The sequence below is a fragment of the Bison bison genome, unplaced genomic scaffold (assembly GCF_000754665.1).
Source record: "Bison bison bison isolate TAMUID 2011002044 unplaced genomic scaffold, Bison_UMD1.0 scf7180017864072, whole genome shotgun sequence".
NCBI classification, from domain to species: Eukaryota; Metazoa; Chordata; class Mammalia; order Artiodactyla; family Bovidae; genus Bison; species Bison bison.
In genome coordinates, this window is record NW_011494644.1 from 7,099,726 (window position 1) to 7,116,580 (window position 16,855).

The 16,855-nt window shown below is 42.4% G+C and overlaps 1 pseudogene; it reads right to left on the reverse strand.

Annotated features, from left to right (window-relative positions):
* Positions 1 to 1,968: 1,968 nt before the first annotated feature.
* LOC104986738 overlaps positions 1,969 to 16,855 on the reverse strand; it is a 120,867-nt pseudogene continuing 105,980 nt past the window's right edge.

The following is a 16,855-nucleotide window of genomic DNA, read 5'->3' on the forward strand; positions in this document are numbered from 1 at the left end:
AGTGATTTTGGAGCCCAAGAAAATAAAGTCTGTCACTGTTTCCATTGTTTCCCCATCTATTGCCATGAAGTGATGGAACTGGATGCCATGATCTTTGTTTTTTGAATGTTGAGTTTTAAGCCAGCCTTTTCACTTTGCTTTCACCTTAATCAAGAGGTTCTTTAGTTCCTCTTTGCTTTCTGCCATAGGATGGTTTCATCTGCATATCTGAGGTTATTATGTTAAGGTATACCCAGTTTTTTGAGAGTTTTTTTTTAATCATAAAAGGATGTTGAATCGTGCCGGGTACTTTTCTGCGTCTGTTTTTAAAATTTTTATTTATTTATTATTTTTTGTTGCACTGGGTCTTCATTGCTTTGTGCAGGCTTCCTCTCTAGTTGTGATGAATGGGGCTACTCTTTGTTGCAGTGAGGGGGCTTCTCATTACAGTGGCTTCTCGTTGCAGAGCACAGGCTCTAGGCTCTCAGACTTCAGTAGTTCTGACACACAAGCTCAGTAGTAGTGGTTCATAGGATGTTACTCCACAGCAGGTGGAATCTTCCTGGATCAGGGATCGAAACTATGTCCCTTGCATTGACAGGAGGATTCTCATCCACTGCACCACCACGAAGTCCCTTTTCTGCATCCACTGAGATGATCATATGATTGTTATCCTTCATCCTATTAATGTGGTGTGTCATGTTTATTGATTTGCATGTGTTGAACCATGTCTGCATCCCAGACATAACCTCACTTGAGGATGGTGTATGATCCTTTTAATGCACTGTTGAATTCAGTTTGTATTTTGTTGAGGATTTTTGTATCTATACTCATCAGTGAAATTGGCCTATGGTTTTCTTTTCTTGTAGTGTCCTTATCTGGCTTTGACATCATGGTCATCCTAGTTTGTGAAATGAGTTTAAGAATTCTGTACTCTTCAATATTTTGAAAGTGTTTAAGAAAGACTGCTGTTAATTCTTCTTTAAACGTTTGTTAGAATTCATCAGGGAAACCATCTAGTCCTGGAGTTTTCTGTGTTGAGGTTTGTGATTAGTGATACAATTTCCTTACTTGTTATTGGTCTGTTCATATTTTCTATTTCTTAATGATTCAGTCTTGGGAGGTGGGATGTTTCTAGGAATTTATCCATTTTTTCTTAGATTATTCAATTTGTGGACATATAATTGCTCACAGCAGTCTCTTATGATCCTTTGAATTATTGTTGTAATGTCTCTTCTTTCATTCCTGATTTCAACTATTTGGGTTCCCTTTTCTTTTTTTCTTAATTAGTCAAGCTAATTCCTGATGGCTTCCTGACTTCCCTGATGGCTCAGATGGTAAAGCGTCTGCCTACAATGTGGGAGACCCAGGTTCGATCCCTGGGTGGGGAAGATCCCCTGAAGAAGGAAATGGCACCCCACTCCAGTATTCTTGCCTGGAAAATCCCATGGACGGAGGAGCCTGGTAGGCTACAGTCCATGGGGTCACAAAGAGTCAGACACCACTGAGCGACTTCACTTTCACTTTTCACTTTCAGTCAAGCTAAAGCTTGGTCAATTTTATATTTTTAAAAAAACTATTAATTATGTTGATCCTTTTTATTTTTCTTTCTAGTCTTCATTTCATTTATTTCTACTCCAACCTTTTTTTATTTCTTTCTCTCTGCTAATTTTGGGCTTGGTTTGTTCTTCTAGTTCGTGAGGTGTAAAAATTTCTGGAGGGGCACAGAGCTCATGGTTTGCCCAGAAAGGGGGATATGCATAAGAGGACAGGAGCTAGCCTGAGCTAGGCTAAAAGTTTTTCTGAGTATTGTGAGGATAAGGACACCTAAAAATTCATTCTCCTTCCTTTCCCCATGCCTTCTCAGCTTCCGGATAGGAGGGTGGGGGGCTCCTGAGCAAGGAAGAGCCTTCAGGTTTCTTCTGGGGTTCCCAGAGCTTTGGGCAGGCAGTGCACATCCCCTGGTGCCACCTGACCTCATCCCCCAGCTTAGGGCAGCTTCTCTCTGCCTGTGAGCACCAGGGTCTACAGGATGACAGATGGTGATACAGTTCCCTTGATCACATCATTCTCATCCACCACCACGAGTCGGTGACTCCCTGCTTCCACTAGCCTGCTGAGAAAGGTCTCCAGAGCCTCATGCAGGTGGCACTTGAAGCTACATTTAAAGTACTGTGATTGATTTTTCAGGGCTTTGACTACAGGCACATCTAGGTTGTGGTAGATCTTTTATGCTGCCTGATGGATAACATCACTGAAGAAGGAAATGGTAACCCACTCTAGTGTTCTTGCCTGGGAAGTCCCATGGACAGAGAAGCCTGACCGGCTACAGTCCAGAGGATCCCAAAGAGTCGGACGTGACTGAAGTGACTTAGCACGGATAACATCAAATGTGGAATAGATGTTCACCACCTGACCTTCCTCGTTCACTGGCAGATCCTGTACAGAGATGCCCAGAGCCGTGTCAGTGGGGTCATAGTGCAGAACATGGCAATGCTGGCATAGAAGCTAATCTTCTATTAGACTTAGACATGAATTCTGGCTTAAGAGCTCAGTGATAAACACTTTGAGGAACATGAGAATGCACTTGTGGGTGAGGGTGTACAAGATGTTGCTTGATTCTGGGTCAACAACTGGCAGCCTGTGGATCTTGTTCTGAATTAATGAAAAGACAGCATTAAGCAAGTTGGCATTAGAAGAAATGCAGACAAGTGGTTTGAAGAAGTCCTGTATATACACCTCCTTTCAAGTTTCTATTTTGTATTCTTCCAGCTCATAGCTCTGGAACCAAGGCTGACATATAGTAATAGTGCAGGATATTGATGAAATTGGTGATAATCCACATGCCCACAAGTCCTTGCTTTTTAGTATCCAGAAAGGGGCAACTTGTATACCTGCAGGGAAGTAGCAAATACAACCAAATTGGAGCTTGTGAGACTCAGGTCATAGCAGCCAGAAACTTTATAAGGGAAGGGTATATGCTACTGGTGGATTCTGGGGTCTCTCTCTCTTTTAATTAATTAATTTTATTTATTTTTGGCATGCAGGACCCTTGTCGTGGCATATGGGATTTTTCATTTGGTGTGAGGGCTCTTCCTTGTGGTATGTGGGCTTCTCTCTAGTTTTGGGGCATAGGCTCCAGAACACCTGGGCTCAGCAGCTGCCACATGTGAGCTCTGTAGTTTTGGCATCTGAGTTTAGTTGCCCCACCACATGTGGGATCTTAGTTCCCTGACCAGAGATCAAACCTGCATCCCCTGTGTTGGAAGATGGATTCTTAACCAGTGGACCCCCAGGGAAGTCCTGATTTTGGAGCCTCTTGAGTACGTTCATTTTTCCAGAGTTGGAAACTCTTCAAAAAGTGACCATCTCCATTGCAAGAGGCCCTGGCTGGGTTCATTTGCTCTAGGAACCTCACTTTCTTTTTTTTTTATTATAAAGGTACTATTGCTTTGGTGCTTCCCTCATGGCTCAGACGTTGAAGAATCTGCCTGCAATGTGAGAGACCTAGGTTCGATCCCTTGGTTGGGAAGATCCCCTGGCAAAGGGAACGGCTACCCCCTCCAGTATTCTTGCCTGGAGAATTCCATGGACAGAGGAGCCTGGCGGGCTACAGTTCGTGGGATCACAAAGACTCAGACACAACTTAGCAACTAGACAACTACAACAACAACAAAATAGATAATGTATTTCCTGTGTTTCATGAAGTTAACTAGTTGCTATTATAGGTACAGTAAGAATTAACTCTGTTTTCTGACCTCCTGAGAATAATATTTTAAGGTAAGTGTTAGTCGTGTCCAGCTCTTTCTGGAACCCATGGACTGTAGCCCACCAGACTCCTCTGTCCAGGTACGGAATTGCCTATTCATTGAACACAACTCAATAACTGGAGTTGACTAATGATAGACCAGGGAACAGTCAGGCACAGTGTAGTAAATTATGTTCTGTCATCTTATAATTCTTAATAATTCAGCTGTCGCTCTAGACATTTTTGTGTCTTTGTCTGGAGAATGGAGAGAAATAAAATTTAGGCTGCTATTACAGACAAGGTAAAAATCTGGGGTGTCGGGGGAAGGAAAGGCTTCACAGAGAAGACTCTAAAATTGGGTGCTGCATGTGAGTGAAAGTTCACGAAGGTGACATGGGGAGAAAGAGAGGGCATTCTAGACAGAAGGAACAAGATGGACACAGATCACAGATGGAAGACATCTTCGCTGGGAATAGAGAGGCTGTGTGCATTTGTGAGAAAGAGTTCAGGAAGGCAGATTGAAGGGGCAGGGTGGGGGCCAGGTAATATGGTGTCCTTAAGAGTTAGACAAGCCTGGGACCAGACTCCTGCTTGGCCTCTAATTAGCTCTGCAATCTTGAGCAAGTACCTCTGTAATATTCTTAATTCTCTATGTGTAAATTCATAAAAACAAACTAGTACCTACCTCCTAGGATTACTGTGAGTTTGAAATAAGAGAGTCCGTTTGAAATGCTTAAAATGACACTTGATCACGAGGTATCATTTAGGGGCTCAGTCAATAGAAGCGTGCGGTTGCTATTGTTACTGTCACACTAGTAACAATGTGTGTGTGGGTATACACACTAATAACAATAGTGCTTTTATGTGAATCAAGGGACTAGATTATGAAATGGTTTAGAGACCATGTTTAAGAGTACAGGCTTTTTCTTTTAGGTCAATGTTTCTAAAATGTGGTCAATTAATCTATAAAATTAACAGTCCTCAAGCAGCTTCTGTGGCAAAAGCAATGAAAAGATATCTGTTTAAAAATTTTATGAATTTGAAATGGAAGAAAAATTATCAAATACCATTATGCTCTTAATAAGGGTTCACACGTAGAGATGGCTCAAATTGGACAGACTCTTAAGGTGTAGTTAAAATTAGTAGGATATCGTTTATTTTAGTTATATCATTGGAATATTATTGTTTATGTGTGTAAAGTTTGCATTTTTTCTTGTTACTCTTGTGTTATGACTCTGATTAACAAAAATAGATTAATGACTGAAAAAGTGATTCATTGAAATGTAAAAGCAATGATAAAAATAGTACAAAAACTACAATTCAGAAGAATAATTAGTGAACAGGATTTCAGGATCTTTTGGAACAAGAGCATCTGTGAACATGATGAATTCACTCAAGCAGCTGAAAGGGAAAGTGTGAATGGGAAGGGTGGCTATGAATATCTAAAAACAGGATTTTATTGAACCAGCGGTTTGTTCTCCTCTTGTCTCCAGTGTGCACTCTGTATTAGAAACCTCTGTCAGAATGCTTAGTGATGCTCTCAGTGGTTTTACATCATTCCCGAAACAGAATAACCTGGAGACTTCCCTGGTGGCCCAGTGGTTAAGATTCCTTTTTTTAATGCAGGGGGCATGGGTTCAGGGAATGAAGATGCACATGCTATGCAGCGCAACCAAAAAATAAGCAAATGAAAAAACAAAATAGAATAACTTTATGGGTCAACCTGGAGAAGGAAATGGCACCCCACTCCAGTATTCTTGCCTGGAAAATTCCATGGACAGAGGAGCCTGGTGGGCTACAGTCCATGGGGTCACAAAGAGTCGGACACAACTGAGCATGCTTGCCTGTGGGTCAGCCAGTAGTTTTTCCTGAAGCAGGCACAAAATAATATTTTCTGGTATGAAATTGATGTGTTTTATTTCTAAATGCGAAGAGGCCAGAACAGTAGCATCCACAGATGCAAGCCATGCTAGGGCCAACACGTTTATAAAACTGGCCTCAAACTCGGGACAAATAAAATGCTGGGAGAGGAAGCCAAAGCAGTCCTGGGCAAACCTAATGTCAGGACAGGATGCTGCATAGCGCAAATGACACACAAAGATGTGGAGCTCTTCTTATTGTAATGATGACAGCCAGATTTTGTTTTCAGTTCAGTTCAGCCCCTCAGTCATGTCTGACTCTTTGCGGCCCCGTGGACTGCAGCATGCCAGGCTTCCCTGTCCATCGCCAACTCCTGGAGCTTACTCAGACTCACGTCCATTAACTCGGTGATGCCATCCAACCGTCTCATCCTCTGTCATCTCCTTCTCTTCCTGCCTTCAATCTTTCCCAGCATCAGGGTCTTTATAAATTTTTTTTTAATAGTTGAGTAATTTATTTTGCTTTATAGTTAAGTAAAACTATAAAACAAAACTATATTTTGTTTTATAGTTGAGTAAAACCACAGAAAGGGAAAGATATACTTAACTGAATGCAGAGTTCCAGAGAATAGCAAAGAGAGATAAGAAGGCCTTCTTAAATGAACAACGCAAAGAAATACAGGGAAGCATAAGAATGGGAAAGACTAGAGATCTCTTCAAGAAAATTAGAGATATCAAGGGAACGTTTCATGCAAGAATGGGCACAATAAAAGACAGAAATGATGAGGACCTAACAGAAGGAGAAGAGATTAAGAAGAGATGGCAAGAATACACAGAAGAACTGTACAGGAAAGATCTTAAGGACCCAAATAATCACGATGATGTGGTCACTTACCTAGAGCCGGTCATCCTGAAGTGTGAAGTCAAATGGGCCTTAGGAAGCATCACTATAAACAAAGCTAGTGGAGGTGATGGAATTCCAGCTGAGCTACTTTAAATACTAAAAGATGATGCTGTTAAAGTGCTTCACTCAATGTCAGCAAACTTGAAAACTCAGCAATGACCACAGGACTGGAAAAGGTCAGTTTTCACTCCAGTCCCAAAGAAGAGCAGTACCAAAGAATGTTCAAACTAACACACAGTTGTGCTCATTTCACATGCTTAGCAAAGTTATGCTCAAAATCCTTCAAGCCAGGCTTCAGCAGTACTTGAATCGAGAACTTCCAGTTGTACAAGCTGAGTTTCGAAAAGGCAGAGGAATCAGAGGTCAAATTGCCAACATTTGTTGGATCATGGAGAAAGTAAGGGAATTCCAGAAAAACATCTACTTGTGCTTCATTGACTATGCTAAAGCCTTTGACTGTGGGTCAGAACAAACCATGGTAAATTCTTAAAGAGATGGGACTATCAGACCACTTTACTTGTCTCCTGAAAAACCTATATGTGGGTCAAGAAGCAACAGTTAGAACCAGACATGAAACAACTGGCTGGTTCAAAATTGGGAGAGGAGTACAACATGGCTGTATATTGTCACCCTGCTTATTTAACTTCTATGCAGAGAGTGTGTGTGTGTGTGTGTTAGTCGCTCAGTCATGCAGAAATGCTGGGCTGGATGAATCACAAGCTGGAATCAAGATTGCTGGGAGAAGTATCAACGTCTCAAATGATGCAGATGATACCACTCTAATCGCAGAAAGTGAAGAGAAACTAAAGAGTCTCTTGATGAGGGCAAAAAGAGAGTGAAAAAGGTGGCTCAAAACGCAACATTACAAAAATTAAGATCATGCCATCCAATCCTATCACTTCATGGAAAATAGAAGGGAAAAAAATGGAAGCAGTGGCAGGTTTCCTTTTCTTGGGCTCTGAGATCACTGAGGACAGTGACTGCAGCCGTGAAATTAAAAGATGCTTGCTCCTTGGAAGGAAGACTATGACAAACCTAAACAACGTCTTAAAAAGCGGAGACATCACTTTGCCTACAAAGGGCCATATAATCAGAGCTATGGTTTTTCCAGTAATCACGTGTGGTTGTGAGAGTTGAACCATAAAGAAGGCTGAGCACCCAAGAATTGATGCTTTTGAATTGTGGTGCTGGAGACTCTGAAGAGTCCCCTGGACTACAAGGAGATCAAACAGGTCAATCCTAAAGGAAATCAACCCTGAATATTCACTGAAGGACTGATGCTGAGGCTGAAGCTCCCATACTTTGGTCACCTGATGGGAAGAGCTGACTCATTGGAAAAGACCTTGATGCTGGGAAAGACTGAAGGCCAAAGGAAAAGGGATGAGGATGAGATGGTTAGATAGCATCACCAACTCAATGGACATGAGTTTGAGCAAACTCCAGGAGACAGTGGAGGACTGAGGAATCTAGCATGCTGCAGTCCATGGGGTTGGAAAAAGTTGGACATGACTTAATGACTGAACAGCAACAACAACAAAACTGTTAGTGGGAATAGAATAAACCAGCTCTTTGCCCTCTGTGGTACCCATATGAAAGAGAAAGACATACCTTATAATTTTGAATTCTCATTATCATTTCATCTAATATTTTTGTGAGATATGATGCAGATTAGAAGTGTATTTGAGGGCATGCTGATGAAGGACCAGGCATGTGTCCAGCAAAAAGGTTTGGTATGTCAGTATCAACTTTTTTTTTTTTAATATTTATTTGTTTATTTTTTGGCTGCCTCTCGTCTCAGAGGATGAGATGGTTGGATGGCATCACCGACTTGATGGACATGAATCTGAGCAAGCTTCGGGAGTTGGTAATGGACACGGAAGCCTGGCACGCTGCAGTCCATGGGGTCGCAAACAGTCAGACACGACTAAGCAGCTGAATTGAACTAAATGGGTCCTAGTTGTGGCAGGCAGACTCGGTAGTTGCGGCTTACAGGTTTAATTGACCATGGGGCATGTTGGATCCTACTTCCCCAACCATGTTGGGACCCACGCCCCCTGCATTGGAAGGCAGATTCTTAACACTGGAGCACCAAGGAAGTTCCCATATCTATTGCTACAAAAATGTACAGCCACTTCAAAACCTCACCGCTTAAATAATAGGAATTGATTAATCTCATGAGTCTGTCGGCCAGTGGAGTGGTTCTTCTCATCTCAGCTAGGCTTACCCTGGTGTCAGTGACAAGATGTGAGCAGGACCAGCTGTGTATTTTGTGGAGCTCAGAGCAAAATGCTGGGCCCCTTATTTAGACATTATGAAGAATTTTAAAGTAATGACAACAGAACATTAAACCAAGCATGGGATCTTGCTTACCGTAGGACCCTGTGTGACTGCAAAGGCCAAGAACCATGAAGCCAGTCCTAGCTGTGGGTCATCGTGTAGGTATCTCTGCTGCCCTCAGCTGGGTTCTTCCCTCTGTCTGAGTAGCAGTGTGGCTAGTCTGGGTTAGACTTGGCTGGGACAACAGGGGTAGCTATACTCTGTCCATTTCATCCTTTAGCAGGCTGGCCCAAGCATGTGCATGTGGCAAAGAGACAGGAGGAAGGACAGGCAAGCCCAAACACGCAGGCACTTCTCAGGTCTCTGCCTTGTCACATTTGCTGCTGCCCACTGCATGAGTGGTGGACTCACTGCATGAGTGGAACCACTGTGTGCTTCCCAGGGGGCACTAGAGGTAAAGAGACCACCTGTCCATGCAGGTAGACATAAAAGACTCAGATTCGATCCCTGGGTCGGGAAGATCCCCTGGAGGAGGGCACAGTAACCCACTCCGGTATTCTTGTCTGGGGAATCCCATGGACAGAGGAGCCTGGTAGGCTGCCATCCATAGGGTTGCACAGAGTCGACATGACTGAAGCAACTTAGGAAGCACGCACGTACGCACATTGGGTCACAGCAACTCCTATGGCCAACCCAGAAGTAGAGGGGGAGGGTGCTATCACACTATGACAAAAGGATGAAGAATTAGGGCCGCTTTTGCCTTGTACCTCCCTCGACTACTCAAAACCAGCTGTATCCGAGTGCTAAGATTGCACATTGTCTTATTTACTAAGAACAGTTAAGAATGGTGATCTTCGCTAAGTGGTGAAGAAGGAACGAAAATTGTTAGCACCATCAAATCTCCACAACAGAGCATATGTCTTTTCCATGTGTCTTGCGAAGAAATGGGTGGCTTGGACTAAAACTGTTTTTCTACCCTAAAATGTGCTGGCTATCCAGGGGGAACGTACTCATGTGAAAAACTGAAACGAGGGAGGAGATAAAATTTCTTTATAACACTAATAATGCCAGGAAAAACCAGAAACCAGAAATCATCCTTGTCATTACTGGTGAGGAAATGTTATCTCAAAGGTTTCCAGTGGGTGTCAACATGCCATGGGCAATAGGTTGAAAATCTCAAACCTCTCATTTCAACCTCATCAGATATTAAGTGCAGAAGATAACATATCAGGAAATTGAACTGTGATGCAAGAGGCTTTGTCAGCCAACAATGAGTCTTCCCTAACACTTGATTTTTTTCCATTTTCTGGAGAAAGACATCAGTGACACTGGGCATGTTTAAAAACCATTTAGTGTGCCAGAAAACATGGAGAAATTCTTTCCTGAGCTGAACCCAAACAGAAAACTTTAGAAATGCATTTGTATCTGTTGTCCAAGTTAAAACATCCAAGGACATCCCTGGTGGTCCAGTGGTTGAGAATCTGCCTGCCAAGGCAGGGGACATGGGTTTGATCCCTGGGCAGAGAAGATCCCACATGCCAACTAGGGCAACTAGGGGCACAAGGGGCAACTAGGCTGGTGCCCCACAGATAATGAGCTCAAGTTCTGGAGCCCACATGCCGCAACTACTAAAACCTGCAACCTAGAGTCCATGCTCCCCCCGCTACGAGAAAAGCCATGGCAATGAGAAGGCCATGCACGGCAACTAGAGAGTAGCCCCTCCTCCCCACAGCGAGAGAAAGCCCATGTGCAGCAGAGAAGACCCAGCACAGCAAAAAATAATAAATATTTTTAGAAATCAAACCATACAGCCTTTGACTTAACTGCTTGTAAAACTGGCCTTCAGTGAGAGACTTCACCACTGTTTCTAGGTATATGTCCCCATCCAAATATACACAGCACAGTATGTAGGGCCACCGAGCATTTGCTGCCCATCATTCTCAGTTACGGGCTTCCCAGCTGGCACTAGTGGTAAAGAATCGGCCTGTCAATGCAGGCAATGCAGGTTCGATCCCTGGGTCAGGGAGATCCCCTGCAGTAGGAAATGGCAATCCACTCCGGTATTCTTGCCTGGGAAAACCCATGGACAGAGGAGCCTGGCAGGGTACAGTGCATGGGGTCTCAAAGAGTTGACTATGACTGAGCGACTGAGCATGCATACATTTGTAGTTTTGCTTTCTAATTTAGCAGAGCAAGAGAAATGGAATCTGTCATTAATCCAGATACACATATACATGTGCATATTATGTACTCTAAAGATTGATTGCAAATAATAGTATCCTTTTTGCTGATTTGTTATTCCTCACCATTCTACCTTTGCTATTTCAACTTTCTATCCAAACTCTGGATCTGAGTACCTTTGAATAGTTCTTTTTAGTAAGCCTGGTATACGGCACCATCTAAACTCTTGCTACCTGTTATCCAAAATTCAGGTACCAAGTGTATGTATCCCTTGCTATATGAACTTGATTTCCAAACTCAAGGTCAGGAGATAAATAGGTTTGATAACAGGGAATACTTGAATACTATTAATTTTAAGTTATATATTAATTTTATTATTTAAAACTTTTGTGAATGTTTACCTAAAATTGGAGGTTTTCATATGCTCCATGCAGCTAATAAGAGGTTATTAGGCACTGAAAATTTAAGAAACACTCCTTTCCTTTAGGGAATGGGAGGGGGTGGAGATCACTGAAAGAGATTTTAAATAGAGGGGAAAATATAATCAGATCTGCATTTTCAGACTATTCAGGAAAAGAGTGTTGAGTTTGGAAGATGGCACATAAAATTCCATACTGGGGACTTCCCTGATGGTCCAGTGGTTAGGAATCCACCTGCCAATGCAGGGAACATGGTTTGATCCTGGTCCAGGAAGATCCAACATGCTGCGGAGCACCTAAGCTTGGGCGCCACAGTTACTAATCTCGCGTGCCACAGCTACTAAAGCCTGCATGCATAGAGCCTGTGCTCCACAAGAGAAGCCACTGCAATGGGAAGCCTATGCTCTGTAACTGGAGAGTAGCCCCTGCTCACTGCAACTAGGGAAAGCCCGCATGCAGCAACAAAGACCTAGCTCAGCCATAAATCAATTAATTAAAATAAGTAAACAAATGAAGGTACCTGTGTTCCCCCCAAAAACTTAATACTGGCCGACTTTATTCTTTCTACAAACATTCAGGAACCTACTGAACAGAGCTTGTATTGGAGGATACAAGAATGGAAAGATTGCAATGGGGGTCTATTGTCCCGAGTCCAGCCTCGTGGAAGTGACCACTATTCAAACAAATTACCCAACGATTAAATCACAATTGTGTTAAGTCCTGATGAAGAATCAGGAGTGGCTCTGAGAGATGGCACGGAGATAGAAACCGTTCTTAGAGAAAGGTGAGACATGAAGGTGAGAGAGGAAGGAGATGAAAGATGATTCCAGTTTTCTAGTTTAGAGCCTGAGGTTATTGACAGAAAAAGGAGGGCGGATTTAAGAGGAAGTGATTTGCCATCTTTTGATAATTAAGTGCTGTGCTATGCTGTGCTTAGTCACTCAGTCGTGTCCTTCTTTTCGAGACCTATAGCCCACCAGGCTCCTCTGTCCATGGGGATTTTCCAGGCAAGAATACGGGATTGGCTCGTCCTCCTTCAGGTGATCTTCCCGACCCAGGGATAAAACTCAGGTCTCCCACATTGCAGGAGAATTCTTTACCATCTGTGCCATTAAGCGATGGACATGATGAATTTGAACTGCCTCTGAGATATGCAGGATAGTTGTCCAGAAGGCAGGTGTGTATTTAAATGTGGAGAGAGAAATCTGAGCTGCAGGTACATATTTGGGGATACAGGATGGACTGGTAGCTATGGAGACTGACTCAGCTTGTCCACTATCCTTAATAGCTTCTCCTCTGGCCTCGGTCAAGGCTATAGACAACTGTTTCTGCAGGGCAAGATATTTTTTTCAACCAGCTTCCATCTCTTAACTTCCACTTTGAACCTCCCTACTTTGGTTTAGTCTTTATTGTTTTCTCTTGCCTCAAATCTATATATTTCCCTTATGGAATTTTTTTTTTTTCTTTTTGGTTGCTCAACTTCCATTCACTCTACTTCTGCTAACAGCTTCTGGGTTTTGCTTGAGGCTTCACCTTCCCCCACCACTCTAATCCTATGTAGTTCTGGTAATACTGATTCCACGTGAATTAGGGGCAGGAGAGTCTATACCTGTGAAAGAGGCCTGGCTAACCAAAGTGTCCTGGTGATAGTGATTACCTCAGGGTTGATCGCATGATCAGAGTAGGAAAATAAAAAAGAGATGCCATGAAAGCTTTGCTGAGACTTCTGGCAGAAAGTCAGGGGTTCTTTCCCTCTTAATGTAAACCTAAAGGGATATAATGGTAACATTTCTACGATAGTCTTATAGCCACAAGGATTTTGAGAACAGAGCGAATACAGTGAGAGGAACATGAGAATGAAGAAAATGAATCTTGGCGATCTTGCTGAATTCCGTCTCTTACTTATGGAATTTAACCCATTGACCTTGATTATTATTACTGTTTCCTCCTATTTAATTTCTTTATTTTTATTCTTTTAATACAGTGGTTCTCAGATACATAAGTCTGACCCCATCCCACAGATTCTAATTCATTTGGTCTGCAGTGTGCTCTGGCCATTAGCATTTTTTTAATTAATTTGTATTGGAGTATAGTTGCTTTACAATGTTGTGCTAGTTTCTACTGTACAGCAAAGTGTATCAGCTGTACATGTACCTATCTCTCTCTTTTTTTATTTCTTTCCCATTTAGGTCACTACAGAGCATTGAGTAGAGTTCCCTGTGCTATATAGTAGGTTCTCATTAGTTATCTCTTTTATACACAGTATCAATAGTGTATATACATCAATCCCAGTCTCCCAATTCCGGAGAAGGCAATGGCACCCCACTCCAGTACTCCTGCCTGGAAAATCCCGTGGATGGAGGAGCCTGGTAGGCTGCAGCCCGTGGGGTCACTAAGAGTCAGACACCACTGAGCGACTTCACTTTCACTTTTCACTTTCATGCATTGGAGAAGGAAATGGCAGCCCACTCCAGTGTTCTTGCCTGGAGATTCCCAGGGACAGGGGAGCCTGGTGGGCTGCCGTCTATGGGGTCACACAGAGTCGGACACAACTGAAGCGACTTAGCAGCAGCAGCAGTCTCCCAATTCATCTCACGGCCCCTTCCCCCTTGGTATCCATGTTTGTTCTCTATGCCTGTGTCTCTATTTCTACTTCGCAAATAAGATCATCTATACCATTTTTCTAGATTCCACATATATGTATTAATATGTGATACATTTTTCTCTGACTTATTTCATTCTGTATGACAGTCTCTAGGTCCATCCACATCTCTACAAATGACCCAATTTCATTCCTTTTTATGGCTGAGTAAAGAGCCTCTTGATGAAAGTGAAAGAGGAGAGTGAAAAGGTTGGCTTAAAGCTCAACATTCAGAAAACGAAGAGCATGGCATCTGATCCCATCACTTCATGGGAAGTAGATGGGGAAACAGTGGAAACAGTGTCAGACTTTATTTTGGGGGGCTCCAAAATCACTGCAGATGGTGATTGCAGCCATGAAATTAAAAGATGCTTACTCCTTGGAAGGAAAGTTATGACCAACCTAGATGGCATATTCAAAAGCAGAAACATTAATTTGCCAACAAAGGTCCATCTAGTCAAAGCTATGGTTTTTCCAGTGGTCATGTATGGATGTGAGAGTTGGACTGTGAAGAAAGCTGAGTTCTGAAGAATTGATGCTTTTGAATTGTGGTGTTGGAGAAGACTCTTGAGAGAACATTGAACTGCAAGGAGATCCAACCGATCCATTCTAAAGGAAATCAGTCCTGGGTGTTCATTGGAAGGACTGATGCTGAGGCTGAAACTCCAATACTTTGGCCACCTCATTCGAAGAGTTGACTCATTTGAAAAGACCCTGATGCTGGGAGGGATTGGGGGCAGGAGGAGAAGGGGATGACAGAGGATGAGATGACTGGATGGCATCACCGACTTGATGGACATGAGTTTGAGTGAACTACAGGAGTTGGTGAACAGGGAGGCCTGGCGTGCTGCGATTCATGGGGTCACAAAGAGTTGGACACGACTAAGCGACTGAACTGAACTGAACTGAATATTCTCTTGTGTACATGTCCCATATCTTCTTTATCCATTCCTCTGTTGATGGCCATTTAGTGGCCTTTGGTATTTTTAAAACTTTCCCATGTTGTATATGTAGTCAGGTTTGAGAATTCCACATCTAGCAGTCACTCTTGATTTTTTTTTTTTAATGTTTTATTATAAAATACCATATGTACAGAAATATAAGACACTCAGGAAAAAAACATAAAGCAAGCAAAACACAATTTTACCTTGAGAAATGAAATATTACTGGTACCCCAGAGCCTCCTGCGTGCCCCATTTCAGTTCATCTTAAATCTCCTGCCAGATATCTTCTCTCAGTACCTAGGCTCACTCTGTTTCTTCAGCATCCCTGGAGCAATTCAAGCCATAACCTGCTTTCAAACTCCTTCCTGCCCTCACTCCAATGTTGAAGTCTTATGAAATTCTAGTTTCAGGTCTTAATTTTTCTCACAGTACACATGTCTACATTTATTTAGATATAGACATATTTTCCTAGTGTTTTTATTTTTATTTTCTTTTAATTTGGCTGTACCACATGGCATGTGGGATCTAGTTCCTTGACTAGGGATCAAACCCATGCCGTCTGCATTAGAAGGTGAAGTCTTAATCATTGAACCGCCGGGGAAGTCCTCAGTGTTTTTAGACGTCATGTTTCTTGTATCCACCACTCCTTTCCCTAGAATTTGCAGTGTTGGAAGCTGGAGCTTCCAAATAAGAACCTCTGTTCTTATTCCAGGAGCTGGTTTCTGAGATTTTAAGGGATGGGGTAACTGTACTGCCTGACTAGATAGTACATTTATATTCGAAGAGGACAGGTATTCTCTCCTTCTTAGTAGGCATTGTGTATTCTTGGGGGCACTGCTCGCCTTCTGCGGCTCCTGGAATTATTCAGAAGTGTTCTACCTTGGAGAGCTAGCTAGGTAGCTATGACAGGGCCAGGCACCAGGAATAGCCTTTCCTCTTCCTCCCCGACCTCGGTCCCTATTGTTTTGGAAGCCCTTTAAGAAGGGCTCTGCTTCCCGATCCAGGCCAGCCCTCAAGTTCAGAGCCTTCTCTAGGAAAGTTATTTATTCCTTTGTTCAGAAAGTAGTCCTGGGGTCTTTATCCTGGGAACTTTCTCTGCCTGGAGCTGTCAACTAGAGGGCAGTGTCTGATCCAGCCAGGCCAAATGCAGCCTGGTACTTAATTACCTTAACAACCGTAGGGGGGCCTCTCTCTCTCTTCATATTTGCTTATTCTAATCTTGGATTTCCCCCTGGCTTCCTTGGGAAGAGCTGCTTTTCCTCAGCAGTGTTTAGTGTCCAGTTTTCTCTACCCTAGTCTTGCCCTTGATTGCAAACTTTATAGAGTCTTACAGGAATTCTTCATCATTTCTTTCTTTGTAAAAAATATTTATTTGACTGCTCCAGGTCATATTTGCAGCATAGGGGATCTTTAGTTGTGGCATGCAAACTCTTAATTACAGCATGTAGGCTCTAGTTCCCCAACCAGGGATCAAACCCCAGCTCCTGCATTGGGAATGTGGAGTCTTAGCCACTGGACCACCAGGGAAGTCCCTTCTTCATCATTTTTGATTTAATAATAGGACTCTTTCTTGGTTTTTGGCAATTATATATGCAAAATTTTCCAGACTATATGTTTTATACATAAATAATACATATTAAGTATACATAATTTTGTATATATGAATAATTTTGTATATATCAATAATATTTTTCTGTCATTTTAGTGGAATTTGGGAGCACAGGAAGTAGATATCTGTGCTGAGAAAATAAAATAGTGCAACTGGCATAAGATGGCATCTTATAGGGAGTAGCTGTATTTTTAGCACTACATTTGGGCCTTAATGCATACAGGAGTATGCTACAGTTACTTATTTATATTTATATATATATATATATATATTTTTTTTTTTTTTTTTTTTTGG